At 39.3% G+C, this 25,282-nt stretch overlaps 1 protein-coding gene across 6 annotated transcripts in view; it reads left to right on the top strand.

The window, feature by feature from the left end:
• EHBP1 (EH domain binding protein 1) overlaps positions 1–25,282 on the top strand; it is a 491,141-nt gene that overhangs the window by 6,227 nt on the left and 459,632 nt on the right. The window contains exon 1 of one of the 6 annotated variants that reach the window (XM_060026509.1): positions 12,176–13,488. The exons of the other annotated variants lie outside the window; for them this stretch is intronic. The gene's annotated coding sequence lies outside the window, so the exon portion shown is untranslated. Of the gene's footprint in view, positions 1–12,175; positions 13,489–25,282 lie in introns of those variants that run through there. 6 annotated transcript variants of the gene reach the window in all.

The raw sequence follows: 25,282 nt of genomic DNA, 5'->3' as shown, positions 1-25,282 counted from the left end.
TATTCCATCATAGTCAAAGAGTTTAGTATTATTCTAATCCTTCAATATTTGTTGAGACTTGCTCTATTGCCCAGCATATGGTCAATTTTAATAAATGTCTAGGTACATTTGACAAGACAATGTTTCCTTCAGTTGTTGGATGCAATGTTTGGATGGTTAGTTTATATGTCAGCCTGACTGCACATCACTTAGGTGATACCCAGATAGCTGGTAACACATTAATTCTAGGTATGTCTGTGAGGGTGTTCCTGGAAGAGATTAGCATTTGATTCAGTAGGCTGAGAGAAGAAACCCCCCTCACCGATCCACTGGGACCTGAATGGAACAAAAAGGGGAAGGAAGGGTGAATTCACTCTCTCTGTTCTTGGGCTGGAACATCCATCTTTTTGTCCTCAGACATCAGAGCTCCTGGTTTTCAAGCCTTCAGGCTGAGACTGAATTGTACCACTGGCTCTCCTGATTCTGCAGCTTACAGATAGCAGATTGTGGGACTTCTCTACCTCCATAACTCTTAGTGAGCCAATTCCTATTAAAAAAAAATACAAACATACATACATATATAGGTGTATACACACACACAAGTTGAACAACACGGGGGTTAGGGGCACAGACTCCCCACAAAGTCAAAAATCCACATATAACTTACAGTTCGCCTTTCTTGTATGCGGTTCCTCAGAATCCCTCATTCCGCATCCTCAGATTTAACAAACCTCGGATGGTGTGACACTGTACTATTTACCACTGAAAAAAATCCGCATGTAAGCGGACCCATGAACTTCATGCCTGCATTGTTCAAGGGTAAACTCTATCTATCTATCTATCTATCATCTATCTTTCTTTCTTTCTATTAGTTCTGTTTCTCTAGAGAACCCTGACTAATGAAAGTGTTCTATTTAAGTCAGTTAGGTCATGTTTGTTAAATGTTAGTTAAATCTTCTATATTTTGATTTTTTTGTCTGTTTGCTCTATCAGTCACTGAGGAAGGTATGTTAAAAACCTTCATTCTGATTGCGAATTTGTCCATTTCTCCTTTTAGTTCTGTTAATATTCTTTATGATATTTTGAAACTATGTTATTAGGAACTTAGAAATTTAGAATTGTCATGACTTCCTGGTGAGTTGATCTTTCTATCGTTATGAAATGTCTTTTGTAACTCTGGAAATGCTTTTGCTTTACCATATAATTTTCTATTTCTCTCACTTTTTCTGTGTTCCCTTTTATCTCCTTTCTTGCTTTCTTTTTAAGCATTTAAGCATTAAGCACTTTTTCTGTGTTCCCTTTTATCTCCTTTCTTGCTTTCTTTTTAAGCATTTAAGCATTAAGCATCTTTTTAAGATTTATTTTAAATTGTGTTATAGCTCTCTCTACTAGCTTGTTAGGTATGCATTCTTTATTACTTCTTTTGTGGTTACCCTAGAGAAAAATGCAGCCTTGAATCTAACACAAATGAATACTTTACCACCTCCCAGACAATGTAAGGACTTTAGAACACTCTACTTGCCCCTATCCTGCCTTTTGCCGTAATGTTGTCACATATTTTAATTCTACATACAATTGAAACCCCACAATATGTTATTATTATTGTTTTATGTTAATATTCATTTAGATTTACCCAGGCTTTTACTCTATTGCTCTTTATTCCTTCTTGCACTTCTATGCTTCTCTCTGGGATTATATTCCCTCTTTCTTTCAATATCAGTTTTCTAGCAGTAAATCCTCTCAGATTTTGTTGGTCTGGAATGTCTTTATTTTGCTTTCATTTTTGAAGGATATTTCACTGGGTGTAGAATTGTAGGTTGGCAGAATCTTTAAAGATGACAGACATACCATGGCCACTTTTTCCATTATTTCTGATGATAAGGCAACCATTAGTCTTATTCTTGTTCTTTTGTAGATATTGTACCTTTTTCTCTGGCTGCTTTGAAGATTTTACTTTGTCTTTGATTTTCAGTGTTTGACTATGATGTGTTTAGATATGAATTTCTAGTTTTTAAAAATTCATATCTCAAGGTTTATAGCTCTTCTTGTGGCTGATGTATTTTGGAATTTTAAAAAATTATTGGGTGTTATTTATTCAAATATTGCTTCTTCCCATTTTCTCTTTTTTTTTTTCTCCCCATGCTTTGGTCTATGAGTATATATATAAGGAAAATTTGTGATTATTAGACAGAGTATGTTTATTATGAGCATACCATGTCATTCTAACCTCATTTTCTTCTTTGCCAGAATTAGCAAATTAGTAGTATCAGGCACATCAGTCACAGTGCCTACCATAACAGTGTTTAACTTCTAGATGAAGATGACTTACCCATAGCCTCCTGCTCGGGGAAGCAGAGTTGGGCTACTCTTTGCACAGTAGTAGCTAATCAGATTAGCTCTCTCCATGACTTGGAGTGGGACAATGTAGAAGAAACTGGTTAGCCAATTTCAAAAGAAGAGCAAAGCAAATCTTGAAACAGAAGCCAGTACGTGAAGGAGGCACCATGTAGGTCATAAAAGAGAGAATAGAAAGAGCATATTTACTCCAGAACTGCCTTGATTCTTGGGATTTATTTAGTTTTAGATACTGGATGTGTAATCTTACAAAAACGCTAATTTCTTTATTTCTCTTTTTTTTGGATTACTCATTTTTTATTTTTATTTTTTTTATACCTTTATTGGAGTATAATTGCTTTACAGTGTTGTGTTAGTTTCTGCTGTACAACAAAGTGAATCAGCTATATGTATACATATATCCCCATATCCCCTCCCTCTTGAGCCTCCCTCCCACCCTCCCTATCCCACCCCCCTAGGTTGTCACAAAGCATTGAGCTGATCTACCTGTGCTATGCAGCAGCTTCCCACTAGCCATCCATTTTACATTTAAAAACCCTAATTTCTTAAGGTGACCTAAATGAGTCTGTCTTCATTGCAATCAAGGGACTAATGTACTAGGGGAATGCGGTTGAATGTGTATCTGAGCTTCAGCAAAGTACTTCATTAAGATATGTAATACCTTGTCTTAAGACAAGATTGAGAAATTTTCACTAAATGTTGAGTGTAAATCAATGAATTAGAAACTTATTAAGTGGTCATACCCAAAGGACACTAATTAAAAAATTGCTTCATTCTGGAGGGAGGTTGTTTTTTGATCTAGTTTTTATTTTTGCTTTTGCTTTTGTTTTTACTATAAAGTTCTTCCCTTGACCTTGTTCTAGTCAACATTTTTATCACCCCTTTTGTTGAGGACATGCTTATCAAATTTACTGAGGAAAAACACATTGTTTAGCAGGATCCTTCAAGCTGGAACAATGGCTAAGTCCAAAAAGATAATATTAAAATGTTTTTATTTCAAAAATAATACTTGGGAGCTTGAGGCTTTTTAGGGCATGAGCCACCTCGTCTCCTTGCATCGCCTTGCAATAAACCTTTCTCTGCTCCAAAATAATAATAATAATATATGTCAATTGCCAAATATTGAGAAAATTATTCTCTTCTTTTACAGTCTATTTTTTTGTGAAAAATATAATTAGTATAACAGTTTATGATTTTCTAACATTTTAACACTTTGAAATCATAAACATTTCCAAATCATTATTATTTTTCAATATTATTTTAATATGACATAATTTATTTAATCATCTCCTCTCAAAACATGCTGTAATACTGTTTTCTAAACTTTTTTCTTTTGTTTCAAAATCAAACGGTTTTCAAATCATTAAATAATATTTTCTCAATTGCATGACTGTACTGTTATTTACACAATTAGTATGTTGCCCCCTTTTTGTCTTTAAGATTACCATGAATATTCCTATGGCATTATTTTTAGAAAAATGTTACAGTTATTTCTTTCTGATAAACTCCTAGCAATGTATGAGAATCTTGACTTGTTTCTCTGTTGCTTCACCATTGAATATTATGATTTTCAAAATTCCTGCCATTTTATAAGCACAAATTAGAGTCTTGCTTTATTTTGCTTTTCTTTGAATACTAGTGAAGCTGAACATTGTTTCATGCATATATTGACTATTTGCATTTCTTGTTTTGGAGCATCTATGTTCATGTCTTTCATTCATTTTTTAACTAGAGTATATCTTAACGTTTCTTAAGGGCTTTTATATATTATGCACATTAATCCTTTCTTGAAATACATATTGCAAATATTTCTTCCAAGTTTGTCATTTTTCCTTTGCTTATGAAGTTTAGTTTTTTGACAAAAAGATTTTCACCTTTAAGAAGTTAAATCTATAATCATTTAATTTTTTTAAATTTTTTTATTTTTGGCTGCGTTGAGTGTTGCTGTGCACAGGCTTTTCTCTACTTGAGGCGAGTGGGGGCCACTCTTCGTTGCGGTGCGCGGGCTTCTCATTGCGGTGGCTTCTCTTGTTCTGGAGCACGGGCTCTAGGTGCACAGGCTTCAGTAGTTGCAACACGCAGCCTCAGTCGTTGTGGCACGTGGGTCCTAGAGTACGCAGGCTTTAGTAGTTGTGGCACATGGGCTTAGTTGCTCTGCGACACGTGGGATCTTCCTGGACCAGGGATTGAACCCATATCCCCTGCACTGGTAGGTGGATTCTTAACCACTGCACCACCAGGGAAGTTCCCGTTTAATTGTTTTTAATTGTTCTTGCCTTTCATATCCTACTCAGAAAGAGATCCTTATATTATATAACTGTTTACCTATATCTTCTATCATATAATATTTAATATGAATAGAGTGAAGACCAGCTCTTGGGTTCAGAATACCAATTACATAACCTCTGGTTGGGGGAGCTTTGAGGTTGCCAGCATCAGTGTGCTTTGGCTGCCAAAAATCTCTTGGGATCTTGGACTTCATTAGTAAAAGCTTAAGGTCCAGAATCAGGAAAGCTATAGTCCTGTAACACTGCCAAAACTTCACAGTATGTTTGATTTAAATGTGGTTGAGATTATTTTATTGGCTAATATTTTAAAAATTGTTGGGGGATCTGTGTAATCAAAAACACTTCCTCATCCTCAAGGTAAGGCAAACAGTTTTCACAGAAAACAAGGTAAAAAAGTACAGCTTCAATAGTTTGTTTTTCTTTCAGACTGTCAGATACAGACATCACAGGCATTAACCTCTATTAAAACTCAGAAACCTCCATGCTTCTTTTTTTTTGGGGGGGGGGGGTACGCGGGCCTCTCACTGTTGTGGCCTCTCCCACTGCGGAGCACAGGCTCCGTACGCGCAGGCCCAGCGGCCATGGCTCACGGGCCCAGCCGCTCTGCGGCATGTGGGAACTTCCCCGACCGGAGCACGATCCTGCGTCCCCTGCATCGGCAGGCGGACTCCCAACCACTGCGCCACCAGGGAAGTCCTCTCCATGCTTCTTTTAACCGCACCTCAATTTCCAAAACTTTAGTACAAGTTCTGACAAAATTTGCTTGACATAGTGAGGCTTCCTTTTAAAATCAAGGAGACAGCGATACCTACTACTGCCTCTTCCACTCCCCACATTTTATTTACACTAAACCAGGCAAGAAAAAGAAAAAAGGAGAAGAAGAAAGAAAGAAACAAAAGGTGTAAGGATTGGAAAAGGAGAAACAAAATTGTCATTATTTAGAATCAGAATTTCATATGCTTTTAACTTCTTAGTCCTCACCTGGACTATTTCATTAGCTATATGTATCACATTTTAAGACTACTGTGTGGACATAAACCAAAAGAGATTTGTAGGGAAATAATCATGGTGGTGACAAGGAGGGGACTTTGAAAACATGGCACATGAGGAAAATATTTGAAAATATTTTACATGGGGAAAAGACTCACAGGAGGGAAAAAAAAAGAGCCAAATTAGCTTGTTTTAAGCTACTTAAAGAAAAAAACTGTTATGTGTAACAGTGATTTTTTTTTTTTCCTGAAAGCCCCAAGGAAGTGTAGTCAGGATCATTAAGAGGCAAGAGGAAGAGAGACTTAAGCTCTGGCAGAACTTTTAAGAGTTAGTGATTCAAAATTCTTAGAAGGATGCCTTAGGAGGTGAAAAGTACTTTGTCACTAGAGGTTTTCAACCAAAGGCTGAGTGACCATGTGGCAGGAATGCTGTAAGAATGAAAAAGCTCACATTTCTTGAGCATCCAATGTGTGCATGTACCGAGCCATGCACTATCTCATTTAATCATGGCAACCCAGTGAGGGACGTTCTATTGTATTCCCATTTAACAAATGCAACAGAAGCAGAGAGAATCTAAAGTCCTGCCTGGTATCACATAGAAGGTAAGTATGAACTGCCCAGGCAGTTTGTTTCCAGAGCCTCACCTCTGAATCAATGTACATTGTTTGCAAAGAGTGGCTTCCATAACCTTCAAGATTTCATCAAATCCTGAGATTGTATAATTGTGCAGAGGGGAAAGTCATGCCTTAAGGGATTTATATTAAAGATTAATTTTGTTGGCAGTGATGTTAGGTGGCTCCTGTTTTAGTATCTAATCTTTAAGTTATGAATAAAATCAAAGTCGCTGAAAATCCACCCATCATTTCTAAATTAGAAAGCTGTTGGATATTCATATATCTACCAAGGTACAAGTAAGTTGGTAGACAATGGCTGGGATCCCAGACAGATGCTCTTGGGCTCTGGCAATAAGACTAAGCCTATAAATATCAAATGTAGTATGTCTTACAAAACCAAATATCAGCAGTTTTGAAGTGTCATGGTGTTTTGTGTGTTTTGTGTTTTTTTTTTTCTAAGTAGATCCAGCAATTGATTGTGGGCCACTTTGATAGCACCTAAAACAAAATTGTTTTATTCAGCATTTTTGAGTGTTATATCATGGAGTTATAGGTTATATCATACCACTCACAGAATGCTGTTTAAAATTTGCAGTTAGGTACATTCTTCAATATCTATATATAACTTCTTAAAATATAGAAACCAGATCAAATATATATAGAAATAATGTGTGTGCAAGAGATAAATACAGAGATTGGCCATTTGCCATTGTTAATAGGAAGAAAGGCATGTACACTGAGAGTTTTAACAAATTACAAATGCCGGGAAGAAAATAATATGGCTGTGTTTGAAAAGATCATGCTATTTACTTGACAGGCTCTGCCAGGGCAAAGTTACAGCTGTGGCCCTGCTTTGCAGATCATTTAAACAGGCTTTTCTTTATGTCACTGACACTTTAGTCGCATCCACAGAGCTTTGCCATCAGTAAATAATAATTATTATGTGGGAGAAGACAGCCTATGAGCAGCCCCAGTGTTACCACCACAAATAAATCGATAGAAACACATGTTAGTTAAAATGGTTTTTGCTTATTTTTCCAATTTATTAACACCATCAGTCTTGTTAGAAGAAAAATAGATTATCATTTTAAAAAATTGTAAACAGTGATATGTGTGCGTTCGCATGTGTATATACAAAAAAAATCAGGATTGTCTTTTTAATGTGTTTTTTTCTGATCCTCTCAGTTTAAAATTTTTTCTGTATTCTTTATAGTTGAAGATTTCTCATACTATCATTTCCTATGTCTTGTTATCTTTGTATTCATCTACCTAAGGAAACATGGGGTGGTGGAGAGTGTCAGATGGTCTGGTTTTGAGCATCCTAGCTGTAACAGTTGAATTCTCTGAGATTCAGTTTCTCCATCTACAGTAATACCTACCCAACCATTGTTGTGCAGATGAAAAGAAATCATGAACACAGAGGTGTTCTGTAAACTATGAAGAATCATACCAAGGTCAGGTCCAAAGGTCCATTTCTCCCAGCTTAATCTTTGAAGGAGATTTAAAAGATCTATAAACTATCTTTCAAGTAACTAACATTGGAAATAAGCATGGAAATGAATACTGGTAGACTCAAGGGAAACATATTTCATGTAACTCTTTTCTATTTTTCCTTTTTTTAGCTTTCATGGAGAATTACAAGGGCTACTGATCATGTTTATTCTAGTGAAAATTCCTGTGGTTGTTATTCTAGCTGTTGTTCTAGGGATGTAAGAAACACTAGAAGCAAATTGTGGGTAGCTAAGAGAAAGGGACAACATGTGTGGGTGTGGTTGGGACTTAATCAACATTATTGAATTAATACATATGAATGTAACCAACACCCCCATGTTGCGTTAATTTTTAGAAATTTAAGGGGGAAATGGCTGGGCAATTGCTTTGAGGCTTCGTTTCTCAGAGCCAATAGGGTACTTCAGCACTACAGGAGTATGTGGGACAGCAAAACCCAGAGTGAATTTCTCACGCATTCTACTGCCTGAAGCCTTCCTGAAAGTCACACAAGGCATTAATGGGGAGGGGGGGGCTTCTGTGGAAAAAACGATCTTCTGACATTTTTCTAGAATGTGACTAGAATTTCAAATTGCTTTGTTTATAACAAGTTAGCTGGGTTTTTCTTTCTTCCTTTTGTCCTTAAATAAAAGAAACTCTGATCCTTTAAAAGCTTGGGGAGGGGCAAACTTTTTTATTTAACAGTCTGTCACTGAGGTGGAAAACTGTTTCAGATCTGAATGGTACCGTGGTGTTTTGTGCTTTCATCTGTCTGTAAGAATTTTTCAAGCCTGAAAACTCCAAGGTGAGAGATGTCATTCCCGAGTGGCAGACAGTGGGCTCCGCCAAAGGCCAGGGAGAAAGACCAGGGGTGATGTACAGGGATGGAAGGGACCAGGGAGGAGGCTGGAGAAAGAATGGCTCCTTTCCTAGTCACGGGTGGATTGTTCACTGGGTGTTACTTTTTTCTATGGTGACCAAAATCCTTCTGAAACTCAGCAAGAAGAAGCCTGTGATTTTTAGGGAAAAGAAATGCTTCAAATTCTAGCTACACAGACCTGTATGAGCAACGCATTAGTGCTGTTCGGTTTGTGTGGTTTTGTATATATTATACAGGTTTGGATTACAATAATTCCTCCCACTTGTATAAGGTTTTGCAGTTTTTGAAGCACTTTATGCTCTTAATCCTCACAATAAACACTGATAGAAGAGTACAGATGGTTCCTGACTCACAATTGCTTCACTTTAGACCCCTGCTGTTATGACCTTTATTATTGTAAATATGACTCTCCCAGTATTGGTCAAATCTCATGATGTGACTGCCTATGACTCTCATCATAAGTGACAGGAGAACTGAAGCTGCGTTTATGTGAATTGGTGCCAGAAGTAAAGAACAACTTTTGATTTGATGGATGCAGGTGTACATGAAGCAAATCCGTAACATCTGAATTAGACAATGCTTTTGCGAAGGTGTTGTCCATTTATGTTGAAAAAGAGCTACCCCAAGACATCAAAGGGAGTTTTTATTGCAAGCAAAAGTTGGGTGGATCACTTTTAGAAGATAGTTGGCAAAACATTAACTATTCAGGGAAGAAGCCATAAGAACCAGTAGAATAGCATCAGATAATTTATCCACAGAGTCTGCTAAAGATAACAGCTACTATGTGCTCTGGGTGTTTAATGATGCTGAAATCAGGCATGGAGATGGGAAGACGATGAGGAGGTGCAGGAGAAGGAGAAAAGGAAGAGAACATAGCAATAAGGAAAACTTTAACATTCAGAGAAATTTCACCACTGAATCTGCAATGATAGTTTTTAGACAGATGGCCCTAATTTTCATCACAGTTTGAAGGTCTTTAGAGCACTGAAGCATTTTCTTGCTTCAGGGAGATTTATCAGAAAAATAAAATTTCTTTAGTTAGAACTTCTTTGGACAGGCATTTTTAAGAAGTCTCAACCAGGTGATAAAAAAGAATTCTCTAAGAGCATCTGAAACTTTGACTTTTTCTTGACAAACTTAGAAAATCATTGTAAAATCATGTATTCGTCTTTCCATGATTGATTTTGGTATTTTAGAGTATTAAAATGTATCTTCAGGAACACTATCTTCACAGATATTAAATGTTTAACTTACAGAAGCTCAATTTATGACCAATATCCAGGAATAAATCAAATCATAAATACCAATTATATGAGTCTCAGTTTATAAACGAGGAACAGACCACAAAGCAGCAAATGACTTGCTGGCTTCCCCTAAAAAAAGGCAGATGAGGTCACATAATGCCACATCACTAAAGTTTAATGATGCTTCCCTTTCTCTCCGCTACTTGAGGAACACATATTTTTCACTCACTGTCAAGCAAATACCCATGTAACATCTGAGGGATTACAATCTTAATATTATGGTAACATCAAGTAAACTAGTTGATGGACATATATATTTATTATCAAGTACTATCAATGGTTAAATTCAACTAAAATTTATCAGATAAAGACAATTTAGTGCAAAAGAAATATGCAGCCATGTTTTGGAATTATCCACCTGTATCATCTTTGAAACAGGCAGGGAACCAGGTTGTTATTTCAGTGGAAGACAAGTCCCTGCCTCAGAATGAATTGAACTACCTACCTGGGATTCATCCTTTTCTTTCTTTTTAGAAACTCATTATCTTTGTTGTTCCTCACTCTCCCCTACCTTCAACGTTTTTTCTGTGCCAATCTTCTTATGAACTAAACAGGCCCAAGTATCTCCCATCTTAACACACACACACACACACACACACACACACACACACCCCTACTTCATTCAACCAGCTATCTTCTCATCTTTCTCCTCCCCTTAAAACCAAACTTCCTAAAAGAGTTTCCTATATTTACTCTGTTCATATTCTCACTTCTCCCCAAAACACTCAATTCTTTGTTTCCTAGCTTCAGCCTCATCATGCTTTTAGAGTTGTTTTCTCACCAAGTCACAAATGAACTCTATTTGCTAAATCTAATGGCTACTTATCTATACTTTTGTTGACTTCTCAATAGCATTTAACACTACCAATCACTCCCTCTTTCTTGAAGCTTCCTTTTCCCTGGGCTTCCATGTCTGCTAACTCTCTTGGTTCTTTTCCTGCCTCTCTGGTCATCTCTTTGTCAGTCTCCTGTCTCTTCTTCTGCCAGTGCCTAAAATGTTACTGTCCCTCAGGTTCCCCTCATAAGCTCCTTTCTTTTCTCACTGGATGATTTAATCTACTTCTTTGTTTTCAGCCTTTACTGGAAAGAAAGCACAACTTTATGCTTCTACCCCAAATTTCTTCTTCTGAAGGTCTGAAGTGGGTCTTCACTTTGAAGTCCTCCAGAAATTTATCTCAGTTTGGACATCCCTCCCTCAAATAGAGCCTAGGACAAGGGCTTAGATGCATGAAGTTTATTTGGAAAGACAGTTCCAGGAAGCAGGAGTGAGGGAGCAAGAATAGTAAAACAGAGAAGGAGGAAAAGTCCATAAAGGATACATTGCTGAGCTGTAATCATTATGGGCATAGACCATCACTGTCTATGAGACTCAGAATTCTCTCTCTGAATGAGGGAGGCTGGGATATCGTCCATCAGCTCCCAGCACCCATTAGATGCAGACTGCCCCCAGGAAATGGTAACTTGAGGCACTTCCAGGCTGCATCTTTGCCAGGTTGAATGAATTTCCCCAGCTCTGGAGAAAGCTGTGTGGCAGAAAAGCATAAGTAGGAAACTCAGAGTACAGGGACTTGTTCCCCACAGCTGCATGGAAATCAGAGGTGAGCCAATGGGGTAGAAAGCAGGGCACAAAAAGCCTTGCTCCACAACATTCTAAAACTGAACTCACCCCACGATGGCTGACCCTCTTTCCGTCTCTCTTTCTTAGGGACTGGCTCCATCAGCCTCTCAGCAGCTCAAACAAGTCACCCGAGCAGCATCTTTGACTTTCTTCTTCATAATGTCCTGTATATTTTCCAGATCCATCTGATTGTGCTCACGCACACTGCCCCGCCGTAGCTTAGCTATTTGTGAGCTCTCACTTGGCTTTTTGCAGCAACCTCCTAATTGATAATTTTTGCCGTATTTACATATGTTACCCTTGCTGCAACCAGAATAATCTTTTAAAACATTCATTAGATTATGTCACTCACATGCTTAAAACTCTTCAGTGGCTCTCCTTTACTCTTAGGGTAAAGACCCAAGTTCTGGACTTCCCTGGTGGCGCAGTGGTTGAGAGTCTGCCTGGTAATGCAGGGGACACGGGTTCGTGCCCTGGTCCGGGAGGATCCCACATGCTGCAGAGCGGCTGGGCCTGTGGGCCATGGCCGCTGGGACTGCGCGTCTGGAGCCTGTGCTCCGCAACGGGAGAGGCCACAACAGTGAGAGGCCTGCGTACTGCAAAAAAAAAAAAAAAAAAAAAAATGAAATGCAAGTGGGAACCCGGGAAATAAACAAAAACCTAGAGAGTCTTTTGCCTTGAGGGCTTTTGCCAGATGAGTGAATGCATTGGTTAAGGTGTGCACAAAGTTAGAAGTCTAAGTATAGACCCATCCACCTGGACGTTGCACATCCAGGTTTAATTTCTTAAACCTGGATGCCCAAAAGACTACCCATTTTGTGAAAGGATGAACTACATATAAATCTACCGCATTTCCTCCACCCCCAGAAAATTGCAAGGAAAATTGCCTGCCTTGAGGATGACTCTAAATGGAGGGAGAGAAAAAACAAAAAATTCCTTGAGGATTTGTAACACAGCCAACACACAGGCTTGCAGCCCAAATCCACACTATACCTGGGAGTCCAAAAAACTCAAGTCAAGAATTAAGTTTAAAGTAAACCTCACTGTGTAGTTCCAAGGCACCTAGCAGTAACAAATACAAATCTGTTCTGGGGGTACCCATCTTCAACACAGGCCTTAAAGAATTCCCATCAATAAGTTCTAAAGAAATATGAGCTTATGGTCAAAAATCACAAAATACAAAGGGAAATAATAAACCACGAACAAGGGCCAGCAGAAACAACAAACAACAGAATCGGACTACAAAGCATTAGCCATTGGAATTACCAGGCACAGCCTATAAAATGAGTATTTTACATGTATTTAAAGAAATGAGAGAAGGGATTGAAAATATACATAAAACATGACCCAGCAGATTTGAAAAAAACTCAAAAGAACTACTAGAACTTCAAAATGTAATATTTGAAATTAAAAACACAATGGATGGATTTAATACCAGAATAACCACAGCTAGAGAATGGATTAAGAAATATAGATCTGAAAAATTTTACATAATTTAGCCCAAAGAAATGGAAACATAAAAGAGTGGTTATAAGTCATGGAGATATTGTAAGAAATACAACAATTATCTAATCAGAATTCCAGGCAGACAGTGGAGGAAGGAAGGAGTGAAAGCAATAATTGAAAGAATAAGGACTGAGAATTTCCAAGAAATGACAAGCCACAGATTCAAAAAGCCCAACAATCCCAATACGGGTAAATAAAAGGAAATTTACACTTAGGCACATTCCAGTAGAAATGCAGAATACCATAAACAAAGAGAAAAAATGTAAAAGCAGCCAAAGAAAGTAAAGACAGATTATTTTCAACAGGACAACAATTAAACCTAACAGCCACGGAAGCCAGTGTACTAAAAGAAAACTACTGTCAACCTAAATTTGTATATTATCTTTCAAGGACAATGGAAAAGATCAGACGTCTTCAAACAAGCAAACAAAAACTGAGAGCTTGCCACCAATCAGACCCTCAAAAGGTAATTCTAAAGGCTGCTCTCATTTTCTTCCTGAAGAAAGTGAACACAGATGGAAGGTCAGAGACGAATAAAGGAGTGAGGAGCAAGGAAAGTGCTAAATACGTGTTTAATTGTAAATAAATATGGGCTAAAAAGAACAACAATAATAATAATCTCTTAAGAGATTTTCAAGAGCTAGCTAGAAATAAAATACACAGCCATGAATAGCAGGTAAATTGGGAGAGGAATGATCAAAGTTCAAGTATTCTGTCCTTTTTATTGTTTGGGAGAATGGTAATGATATTAAGTATCCAAGTTAAAATTTCCAGAATAACTACCAAAAGGGTGTATAACTTCTTAATTAAAAAGGAAAAAAAGGGGAAAGAGAAAAATATTCAATACAAAAGTGCATGAAAACAGAGAAAAAAGAAATATTGAAGGCTCAAGTCACATTAAAAAGCACAAAATAAGATGGTAGAAATAAATTTAAATATTTCAGGAGTTAAAATAAGCAAAAATAGACTCAATGCCCAACATATTAGGCAAAGATTTACAGATGGTGTGTGTGTGTGTGTGTGTGTGTGTGTGTGTGTGCATGTGTGCGTGTATACCTACATATATGTTCTGTTTGAAAGAGTTCTGCTATATTCTGTTTATCTGTCATGTTTAAAACATAAGGATTCAGAAAAATTGAGACTAGGAGTGTGATAAAATTATACCATGCAGACACTAACCACAAGAAAGTTGGTCTTGCTATATTAGTATCAGACAAAACAGTCCTTAAGACAGAAAACTCTTTTAGACAACCATTTCATAAGGATAAAAGGTTCAGTTCTCCAGGAAAATTTAAGAGTTCTGTAAACTTGTAAATAATTAGATCAAGCTGACAAAATCAGTAAGGAGATAGAAGATTATAACAACACAATTAATAAGCTGGCTCTGATTGAATAAGCATTGATAACACTGTACCTCACAACTACAGGATTCACATTCTTTTCAACCAACATGGAACATTTTTGAAAATTGATCACATGCTGAGTTATAAAGCAAATATCAACAATTTTCAAAAGTTTGAAATCATACAGACCACAGTTTATGACCATAATGCAATTAAGTTAGAAATCAATAACAAAAGGATAACTAGAAAAAGCCCATATGTGGAAAATTAAGATATCCTCTTCTAAATAACCTGTGGCCCGAAGAGGAAATATGATAGAAATTAGAAAATACTAGAATGTGTGGCAACAAAAGTACTATAAATCAGGATGTATTCAACGCAGATAAAGTAAGATCTAGTGAGAAATTACATCCTTAAATGCTTTTATTAGGAAACATGAAAAGTTAACAATGAACTAAGAAGTTAGAAAAACAATAATGAAATAAAAATAAATAAAAGTGTGGAAGTAATAAAGGTAACAGCAGAAATCAATGAAATAGAAAAAAATATAAAAGAAAATTAACAAGGCCCAAAATTCTTTCTTTGAAAAGCCTCTTACAGATAAATACTAGAACAAAAGAGATACCTACAGTTGAAGCAGATAATTAAATGATTAATAAGGAGGATTATTAACAACTTTAAGGCTATGAATTGGAAAATTTAGAGAAATGGATAAATTCCTAGAAAAATATAACCTACCAAAACTTCTTCAAGAGGAAATAGAAAATAGTAGTCCAAAAAAATTTAAAGAAAATAAATCAGTTGTTTAAAATTGTCCCACAAAGTGAAAACCCAGACCAGATAAATTTTTGTTGTTGTGATTGTTTTCCTTAAAAAAAATTTTTTTGGTAGTAATTTTCAATCATGCAAAAAAAAGTAGAGAATCATAAAACAAACTCCTCCATACCCACCATTCAGCTTCAATGATTGTCTGCATTTGCCTTTCCTTTTCATTCAAACTCTTCCCTCTCCACTTAAAAAAAAAAACCTTTTTATTTTGAAATAATTTTAGACTTACTGAAATGTTCCAAAAACAGTACCAAAATTCCAATATATCTTTCACCCAGCTTCCCCTGTTGTTAACATTTTGCATAATCTTAATACAACTAATCAAAGCTAAGTAAACTTTTTTTTTTTTTGCGGTACACGGGCCTTTTTTATTTTCTCCTAATCCATGGATTCAAGGAAGAAGCAAGAATATATACAAGTTTGTTCTATTTATGTGAGGTTCAAATAATGAAAAACCAAACTATCTTTTTTTTTTAAATAATACAAATATATGTGGTAAAACCGTAAAGAAAAAAAAGGAAAATTTTAGGATATTGTTTATCTCTGAGTATGGAGGGAGAGAGGTGGTATCAGAGAGGGGCTCACACGGAACTTTAAAAAATATAAGAGTTTCTTTTCATAAAGCAGGTACATGCTGTGCCTCCCTTAGGCTAGACATTCTGGGTCTCTGCCCTGGGCCCCAGCTTTGGAATACCTTCCTTGGAATTTTGTAGGTCCCTCTCTAGTGCTTGAGAGGACTGAGATGTGCAGTGCCATCCTGCACCTTTAGCAGTTGTTGTAGAGCTGGTTTGGTGGTGCTGAACTCTCTCAGCTTTTGCTTGTCTGTAAAGGTTTTAATTTCTCCATCAAATCTGAATGAGATCCTTGCTGGGTAGAGTAATCTTGGTTGCAGGTTTTTCTCCTTCAACACTTTCAATATGTCCTGCCACTCCCTTCTGGCTTGCAGAGTTTCTGCTGAAAGATCAGCTGTTAACCTTATGGGGATTCCCTTGTGTGTTATTTGTTGTTTTTCCCTTGCTGCTTTTAATATGTTTTCTTTGTATTTAATTTTTGACAGTTTGATTAATATGTGTCTTGGCGTGTTTCTCCTTGGATTTATCCTGTATGGGACTCTCTGTGCTTCATGGACTTGATTAACTATTTCCTTTCCCATATTAGGGAAGTTTTCAACTATAATCTCTTCAAATATTTTCTCAGTCCCTTTCTTTTTCTCTTCTTCTTCTGGAACCCCTATAATTCAAATGTTGGTGCGTTTAATGTTGTCCCAGAGGTCTCTGAGACTGTCCTCAGTTCTTTTCATTCTTTTTTCTTTATTCTGCTCTGCAGTAGTTATTTCCACTATTTTATCTTCCAGGTCACTTATCTGTTCTTCTGCCTCAGTTATTCTGCTATTGATCCCATCTAGAGTATTTTTCATTTCATTTATTGTGTTGTTCATCATTGTTTGTTTCATCTTTAGTTCTTCTAGGTCCTTGTTAACTGATTCTTGCATTTTGTCTATTCTATTTCCAAGATTTTGGATCATCTTTACTATCATTATTCTGAATTCTTTTTCAGGTAGACTGCCTATTTCCTCTTCATTTGTTAGGTCTGGTGGGTTTTTATCTTGCTCCTTCATCTGCTGTGTGTTTTTCTGTCTTTTCATTTTGCTTATCCTACTGTGTTTGGGGTCTCCTTTTTGCAGGCTGAAGGTTCGTAGTTCCTGTTGTTTTTGGTGTCTGTCCCCAGTGGCTAAGGTTGGTTCAGTGGGTTGTGTAGGCTTCCTGGTGGAGGGTACTAGTGCCTGTGTTCTGGTGGATGAGGCTGGATCTTGTCTTTCTGGTGGGCAGGTCCACGTCTGGTGGTGTGTTTTGGGGTGTCTGTAGACTTATTATGATTTTGGGCAGCCTCTCTGCTAATGGGTGGGGTTGTGTTCCTGTCTTGCTAGTTGTTTGGCATAGGATGTCCAGCACTGTAGCTTGCTGGTCGTTGAGTGAAGCTGGGTGCTGGCGTTGAGATGGAGATCTCTGGGAGATTTTCGCTGTTTGATATTATGTGCAGCTGGGAGGCCTCTTGTGGACCAGTGTCCTGAAGTTGGCTCTCCCACCTCAGAGGCACAGCACTGACTCCTGGCTGCAGCACCAAGAGCCTTTCATCCACAGGGCTCCTTAATTTGGGATGATTCGTTGTCTATTCATGTATTCCACAGATGCAAGGTACATCAAGTTGATTGTGGAGCTTTAATCCGCTGCTTCTGAGGCTGCTGGGAGAGATTTCCCTTTCTCTTCTTTGTTCTCACAGCTCCCAGGGGCTCAGCTTTGGATTTGGCCCCGCCTGTGCTTGTAGGTCGCTGGAGGGCGTCTGTTCTTTGCTCAGACAGGACGGGGTTAAAGGAGCCTCTGGCTCACTCAGGCCGGGGGGGGGGGGGGGGGGGGGGGGCGGTAGGGAGGGTCACGGAGTGTGGGGCGGGCCTGCGGCGGCAGAGGCTGGCGTGACGTTGCTAGCCTGAGGCGTGCCGTGCGTTCTCCCGGGGGAGTTGTCCCTGGATCCCGGGACCCTGGCAGTGGCGGGCTGCACAGGCTCCCCGGAAAGGTGTGTGGACAGTGACCTGTGTTCGCACACAGGCTTCTTGGTGGCGGCAGCAGCGGCCTTAGCGTCTCATGTCTGTGCCGCGGTGCCCTAACGCCCTGCAGGCTGTGTTCACGCAGCCATCCTCAGTCCTCTCCCGGCACTCCGACAGAAGCCGGAGCCTCAGCTCCCAGCCCCGCCTGCCCCGGCGGGCGAGCAGACAAGCCTCTCGGCTGGTGAGTGCCGGTCGACCGATCCTCTGCGCTGGAATCTCTCCGCTTTGTCCTCCGCACCCTGTTGCCGTGCTCTCCTCGGCGGCTCCCAAGCTCCCCCACTCCGCCACCGGAAGTCTCCGCCCGCGAAGGGGCTTCCTAGTGTGTGGACACTTTTCCTCCTTCACAGCTCTCTCCCGCTGGTGCAGGACCCGTCCCTATCCTTTTGTCTCTGTTTAGTTTTTTCTTTTGCCCTAACCAGGTACGTGGGGGGTTCCTTGCCTTTTGGGAGGTCTGAGGTCTTCTGCCAGCGTTCAGTAGGTGCTCCGTAGGAGTTGTTCCACGCGTGGATGTATTTCTGGTGTATCTGTGGGGAGGAAGGTGATCTCCGCGTCTTACTCTTCCGCCATCTTCCCGGAAGCTCCGCCATCCTGCACCTGAGCCCAGACCTGATCCCACATGGGTCCCAGTGGAGGGAAGTGCTTTCCTCAAAGGTTTTTTTTTTTTTTTTTTTTTTGCGGTACGCGGGCCTCTCACTGCTGTGGCCTCTCCTGTTATGGAGCACAGGCTCTGGACGCGCAGGCTCAGCGGCCATGGCTCACGGGCCTAGCCGCTCCGCGGCAAGTGGGATCTTCCTGGACCGGGGCACGAACCCGTGTCCCCTGCATCGGCAGGTGGACTCTCAACCACTGCGCCACCAGGGAAGCCCCTCCTGAAAAGTTTTTAAGTCTTCCTCCAGTGACTAGGATCACTACAGCTGGCAATACTGTCTGGGCAAAGTACCCCGGTTTAACCAGGACCCATATGGTCCCAGGTACTTATTTCTCTCAGGGGTCCATTTCTTCTTTAGGGCAATCTCTGACTCTTTATCACCTCACCCCATCTCCCCCACCACGTTGGCCAAATGCCCAGTGGAGCTTTTAGACTCATGCCTATGAAGTGGAGCCTGGGGTCTGGTGCCAGGGCCTGGCTTCAGGAGTGACCTGATGACAGATCGCTCCCATTGCCAGCAAGATATTTCTTTTGCAGGGTGGCAGGGCCACTGGGATGGTGTGGACACGCTGGTTTGGGGAGATTCTCACTCACGTAGGACTAAGGACAAGGTCGGGGCTTTGGGGTACTGGTGACCCCGCATTGACTTGGGCTTGAGCAGCATGTATTGGCCATGCTCCGACTCTCACCCACGTGTGTTCCAACTGTGGAGTCACTCCCAGTGTAAGCACCCAAGGGCGGCAGGGTGGCAGTGGGCGTCTTGTTCTCTATGGCACACCCTCCTTCCCTCATCAGTGTCACCCCACCTCTACCACAGGCTCCCGGCCTTGTGTCAGACAGCCTGCAGGGGTGGCCTTGCTTGTCTCCTCCAGGGATTTTTAAAGGCCATTGCTCTGCAATACTAATGAATCTTTTTGATTGATGACAGTCATGCTGTCCCAGGGGGTCTTAAGCCTTTCCTGATCAGGGGCTGACCTTAAGCTAATGGGATCCATCCTCTGGCTCCGCCCCTGAGTCCCTCACTTATCCTCCCTGCTGGTGAAGTGTTTGGAAGGCAATGGTGCCTTCTCTCTCTCTTTTTTTTTTAAACTATTAGACTTTTTAATTGAAGTATAGTTGATTTACAATATTATGTTAGTTTCAGGTGTACAGCACAGTGATTCACTTATTTCCAGACTATTTTCCATTATAGGTTATTACAAGATATTGAATATAGTTCCCTTTATTTTTTTTTGAGTTTTTGGATTTTATTTTATTTATTTATTTTTTATACAGCAGGTTCTTATTATTAGTTATCTATTTTATACATATTGGTGTATATATATATGGAATGCAGTGATTAGTCCTAATGGGTTTAAGAGAAGGGAAGATCAGAAGATGTTTCTCTATGCCTTCACTATAAAATTTCTATCAGTAAGTTTAACATGACTAGAAAACAAATTACTGTTCACATTTTTTTGCATACTCTGGCCTCATGTTTGTGGTCATCATCATGGAAGCACAGGACAAACTTTGAGAGAGTGATTGGCATGATAGATGGTGCAGCCTCATGAGTAATGCTATAACCAGTATTAAAGACAGTAAATGGTATTAGGGAACTGCGGAAGTAAGAAATCTATATTGTTTAAATTCAGGCAGGTTCCAAAGAGCCATGGCATTGTGAGTAGTAATGGTGTTGCTACCTTTTTCCAGCTGTGGGACATATGAAATTAGCCCAGAACAACTCATTTGACACTAAAGAACAGGAAGAGATGGTACCTGGACTCTAAGAAGAATATTCATCTGTACTGATTGGACAATAAACAAATTCTTTATATCTTTTCTATCAGCTATTTTAAATCTTCACTGATAAACCACTGTTTCTCAGATTGGCCCATAAATTTTGTCATGCAATTTTTAAAGCAAATTGTATTTATAGTCAGGGAACTGAGCAAAAATATATTTGATTATGGCCCCTCACACCCTAGGGGTGGTCCTGTGTACTTGATGTCTATGTAACATCATCTCTTTTAGTTTTATAGTTGACTGTTTAATAGTCTGCATATGGATATACTCAGTGAATGACTATAATGTTTTTCCTATACTCTTTTGCCTCTTCAGTAGATTACAAACCCTATTCACCTCTCTCTTTTTTTAAAATGCAAAGTAAAAAGGCTTAAATGGAATCTTTCCATCATTTACTCCTTGTTACTAGTTCAGCATTTGTTTTCAAGCTTTGCCAAGGGTTGTTTCCACTATAAAATTGTGGTCTCTTCTATCAGCTGGACCCTCAATACCACAGTAATCGTTTTGGGTGCTGAGTTATCCCTCGTTTCCTTGTCTTCAGTGGCTAGTCCAAACTTCAAGCTCTCTTCCCCATCATTTGGCTAAAAGTAATTCCCTTTCCCCATGCCCTTACTCTCAGTCAAGGCATTTTTCTCCTACACACACACACACACACACTGACACACACACACACACACACCCTCAACTTCCTGATAGATCCCCAACTTGTACCACCATCAAATTATCTTCTCTCACTCTTTCCTCCATTTCACTGTAAGTAGTATTCTTCATTCTATCCAAAGTTAAATACTCCAGTGTGTTCTGATTAAACCCCCTCCTGCCTATTCAGAACCACATGTTCTCAACTGTCCCCCCGCTGTCTCTCTCTCTCCCTCTCTCTCTGTGTCACACACACATTTGCACACACACACCACCACTTCCTCCTCTCTGATACCTCTTTCCTCCCAATATATAAATTCTTCCCAATATATATATATAAATATATAAAGTTAATTTTTTAATACTAAACAAACAAACAGCTCTTCCTCAATCCAGTGTCCCCCTCAAAACAGGCTACCACATCCTATTGTGAACTGCATGTGCCCAGCAGGGAGCATTCACAGAATCAACATGGTGACCAGGTTTTCTGGGACTGACCATTACACAACCTGAGCAATTATACGTAGTGACTCTCTTCAAATTGTCTCCTTCCCTTTATAGTTACTCTTCCTGGAAAAAAAAAGCTGTAAGTTACACTTGCTGTTTCTTCTTCCTTATCATCTCACTCCTTAACTGCTTCTGCCCCCTCTCTACCTCTCTGTAAGATTTGGTGCTAAGGCCAACAGTTTCTTATTACCAAATCTAATGGACATTTTCCTACCTTTATCTTACCCAGTGGTTATTTGAAGTTACAGACCATCCCTTTCTTGAAATTTCTTTAACTTCCATCCTCTTCTGATTTTTCCTTCCTCTTGCCTCGCTAGCCAGCTCTCAGTTTCCTTCAAGATCTTTGGTTGTCTGAGCCCTACTTAGCGGTCAGTGTTCACTGGGGTTACATCCTAGACTCTATCCTCTTTTTTCAAATTTGCTTCAGTGACATAGTTGAAACATTCGACTTTACCTATAATGGGGTCACATTTTGAGACATGGAGTTTTGGGGGTGGAGATGAAGAGGGAATGTTCTAAAGTCAAGGATAAGGTATAATATAACTTAGCCTTAGAGATCCTTTTAATAGTCTATGAACACAGTAGAAAACAACATTCCATAAGCCTCCATGGTTTTTCCTTCAGTGTTGGAAGAGATTATTGAATTTCACCTGAGCACCAGGTTATATGTATTTGACTTGGGTTTAGGACCAAAACTATTTTTAAAAAAAATAGGCACAGTATCTTTAAATATAAGACCAACACTCAGCAGGAGGGAATGTTTAGACTGGGGAAATGGAAACTTGCTAAGAGTATTGCCTCTCGTCTTGGGACGAGGCAATTTTGGGACGTAAGCTGTATGAGAGGAATGGTGGGAAAAATCATTGTAACTATTGATTTTCTCTATCCCTTTTTTCTTCCTTTGCTTTGCCAGAGGTGTATATTTGGATTTGCATAAGTGAAATGTGCATGTGCACTCTGCTACCTGCGTGCAAATAACTCTTCTGTCTGTATCTCCAGCTTGGTCTTCTGAGAGCAGGCTCACATGCTGGCGATTCCCTTCATAGGCAGATTATCCCTTCATATCAACACTCTCTAGACAGAACTCAGCCTTTCTCCCCTGCCTTTACACGATACTCCCCAACTACTCCCCCTTCTCTACTCCTACCTGGAAGAATAATACTTTTGTTCAATCACACAAGCCAAAATACCTGAGAATTGTCCATGGATATTTTCTTTCCCTTAGTATCCACATTGCATTAACAGCCAAGTCATATTCCCACTATTCTCTTAAAGTTGCTCAAACCCTTTCTCTAGCTGTCCATCCCACTGCTATTGCCTTAGTTTATACTTGTCATCTTCCAACCTTTCCTAAAATTATTACACTGGCTTTTAACTTGTTTTTTTTTCAAGCTTCCATCTTATCCCCTCTTCCTTCCACTGTTAAGAAAAAGCATACAGTGCTTGGAAATAAAGGCCAAGGCTGTGCAGTAGATCCTTTCAATGTGATGTGTTATTTAACAGGTCTACCCAGTAATTATTTCATTATGGAATGTACCACCATTGGAGTTGTTTTTTTAAATTATTATTATTATTGGAATTTGTAAGGTAAGGACTCACACCCTAGGCAGTTACATGTTAACTTGTAGATTTTTGCCTGGTAGAGATGCAAACAGTTTTGTCCCTAAAAGAGATAATCCCAAGATTCTATTGATCTAACACTAACCAGAACTGTCTCTAACTTAAAAGAATAAGAAACTCATTTTGATTCCTCTCCTGAGAGCCTATGTAAACCCCCATTCTTCAAGTGTCTTGGAACCAGCTTACCTAAATTACTGGTTCCCTCATTATTTAATGAGTTAAATAAAATTCTTGACCAGTGTCCATTCTATATTAACATGAGGCTCATTTTTAAAACTTTTTGAAAATTATACTTTGACACCATGCTGCTACTAATAGATTCTTTCCAAATTGCTTATCTGATCATGTTATTTCTCTGTTTATTTCCCTTAATGGCTCCCTATAACCTTAAGGACTGATGTTCACCCTCCTTAGCTTGACACCTTCATGTCCTTTATGGCTTTAGTCCTCCCTACTTTTTTAGCTAAATCTCCTGCCATCCCCTCACAAACAGTTCATGTTCTAACCATATGACACTACTAAACAAGCAACACTTTCTCCTCTTTGCACATGCTGCTCTCTCATCTAGAACCCCTCCCCCATCTCACCTCCACTACCCTTTCCCCTTTTCCCTCCTTTCTGCATTATTTACCTTCAAGACAGCCCAGCTATCACGTCCTGTCAAAGCCTCCCCTGGTCAGAACGCATGCTGGGTTAGGTATTCCTCTCCTGTGTTCTCCCTGTGCTTCCAGCTATTGCAACACTTGCCGTACCCTCTACAATTCTTCATTTGCTTGCCTGTTTCTGAGGCTAAAAGTAGATTGTAAGCTCTTTAGCCAGGAACTGAACTGAACATCTCTTAAGTACTTAGGTTTTGACTGTACTGTTACGAAAGTGATCTATTTGCCTCATCTGCCTCAGCAAAGAATAATTTTTTGTAGTACAATTGTGTCAAATTTAGTGACTGTCAACAATGTTTTAAGCATAAGCAAAGTTAGAGGTAGCCTCTTTCCAATGACCCTTGCTCCTAAATTTATCCGTTATTATGTAGAGCATTTTTCTTGATTTCTTCTTAATGTTATAGTCAGTGAAAGAAAATAAATTTTTATCATACTTTTCTCTAATAGAGGTTGTTCCACGCTTCCTGATCGTATAGTCATTAAGTTACTCGGATTTTTATTCATGCTTCAAGTTTTGCCTACATTCAAAGTAAACCGTATTTATAGGCATGAAAGTGTTCCCACTTTTCCCCCCAAGAAATTTAGAGGAAATTATCTCTTGCTGGTTTTAAGGCCAAGGCTTCCGTTGGTACACTAAGTGTTGATGGCCCTCTGATAAGAGCTGATGTCACAGCCTCCCCCAGTGTATTGTGTGGGCCCTTGACTAGTCTTTCCTCTCAGCCACTTCCAGCTGTGGCTCATCTGCCCAAGCAACATTTCACTGTGTGATTTCCTATTGAAAAACGTTCTTCTTGTGCTTTTCTAAATGCTGTTCTGTCTGGAGCAAGTTGGCTCCCTTTAGCAGAAAACACTGTTTGTGAGAAAAAATTTCCTAATGAAAAGAATCCTAGATTTCAATGCTGAGTATCAGCAACATAAGGAACTCACACCTGCATATGAGGATTAGAACTTTACACGTGTGATTGACCTCAGACTCCAACCAAAGCAAAAACACCATCAGGGAAATCCTCTTATGCTTTCACTCACTCTGAACCACCCCCCACACCCAGATGTCAAGGTTCATGGTAAAGTGTGGTCAATCTATGTCCTGAAGTACTTTGAGCCTCTAAATCTTTCAAAGTGTACTTTACCCTTTCATTCTGGGTTAGAAAAGCATCATCAGAAAAGCTGAACTAGAGTTACTTGATGGTCTCATATTTGATTCCTCATTTCTTTAGATAAACAAGCACCTTCTTCTATTAGTGGATGCTTCTCAGAAGATTTTGAAAACCAAAGTCTCAAGTGATATGAATGTACCTGCCTAGTTGCAGTAGGATTTGGTTCGATCAGTGGTTTTTAAACTAAGTTCTGAGTGTCCTAATGAGTCCTGCAGAAATCCCTCAGGATCAAAAGGGGTGGGTAGATGATGCTTCCCCAGCCCAGTTTCAATATATGCAGCTCTATTTTTATCCACTTTATATAAATTGGGCTCTAACACACATTTCATTTGGAAAAAAAAAAAAACAGGGTTCTACTGCTTAAAGATAAGTTTAAAAAAAGAAAACAGAACTAGAATCCTTTTTTTTGGATTCAATAGTGAGCTTACGCTGCATGCAAATAAAGTAGGCTTAAGATACTGATATTGCTGC

This window comes from Delphinus delphis, chromosome 12 (assembly GCF_949987515.2).
Source record: "Delphinus delphis chromosome 12, mDelDel1.2, whole genome shotgun sequence".
NCBI lineage: Eukaryota > Metazoa > Chordata > Mammalia > Artiodactyla > Delphinidae > Delphinus > Delphinus delphis.
This window is presented reverse-complemented; position numbering and strand designations above follow the sequence as displayed.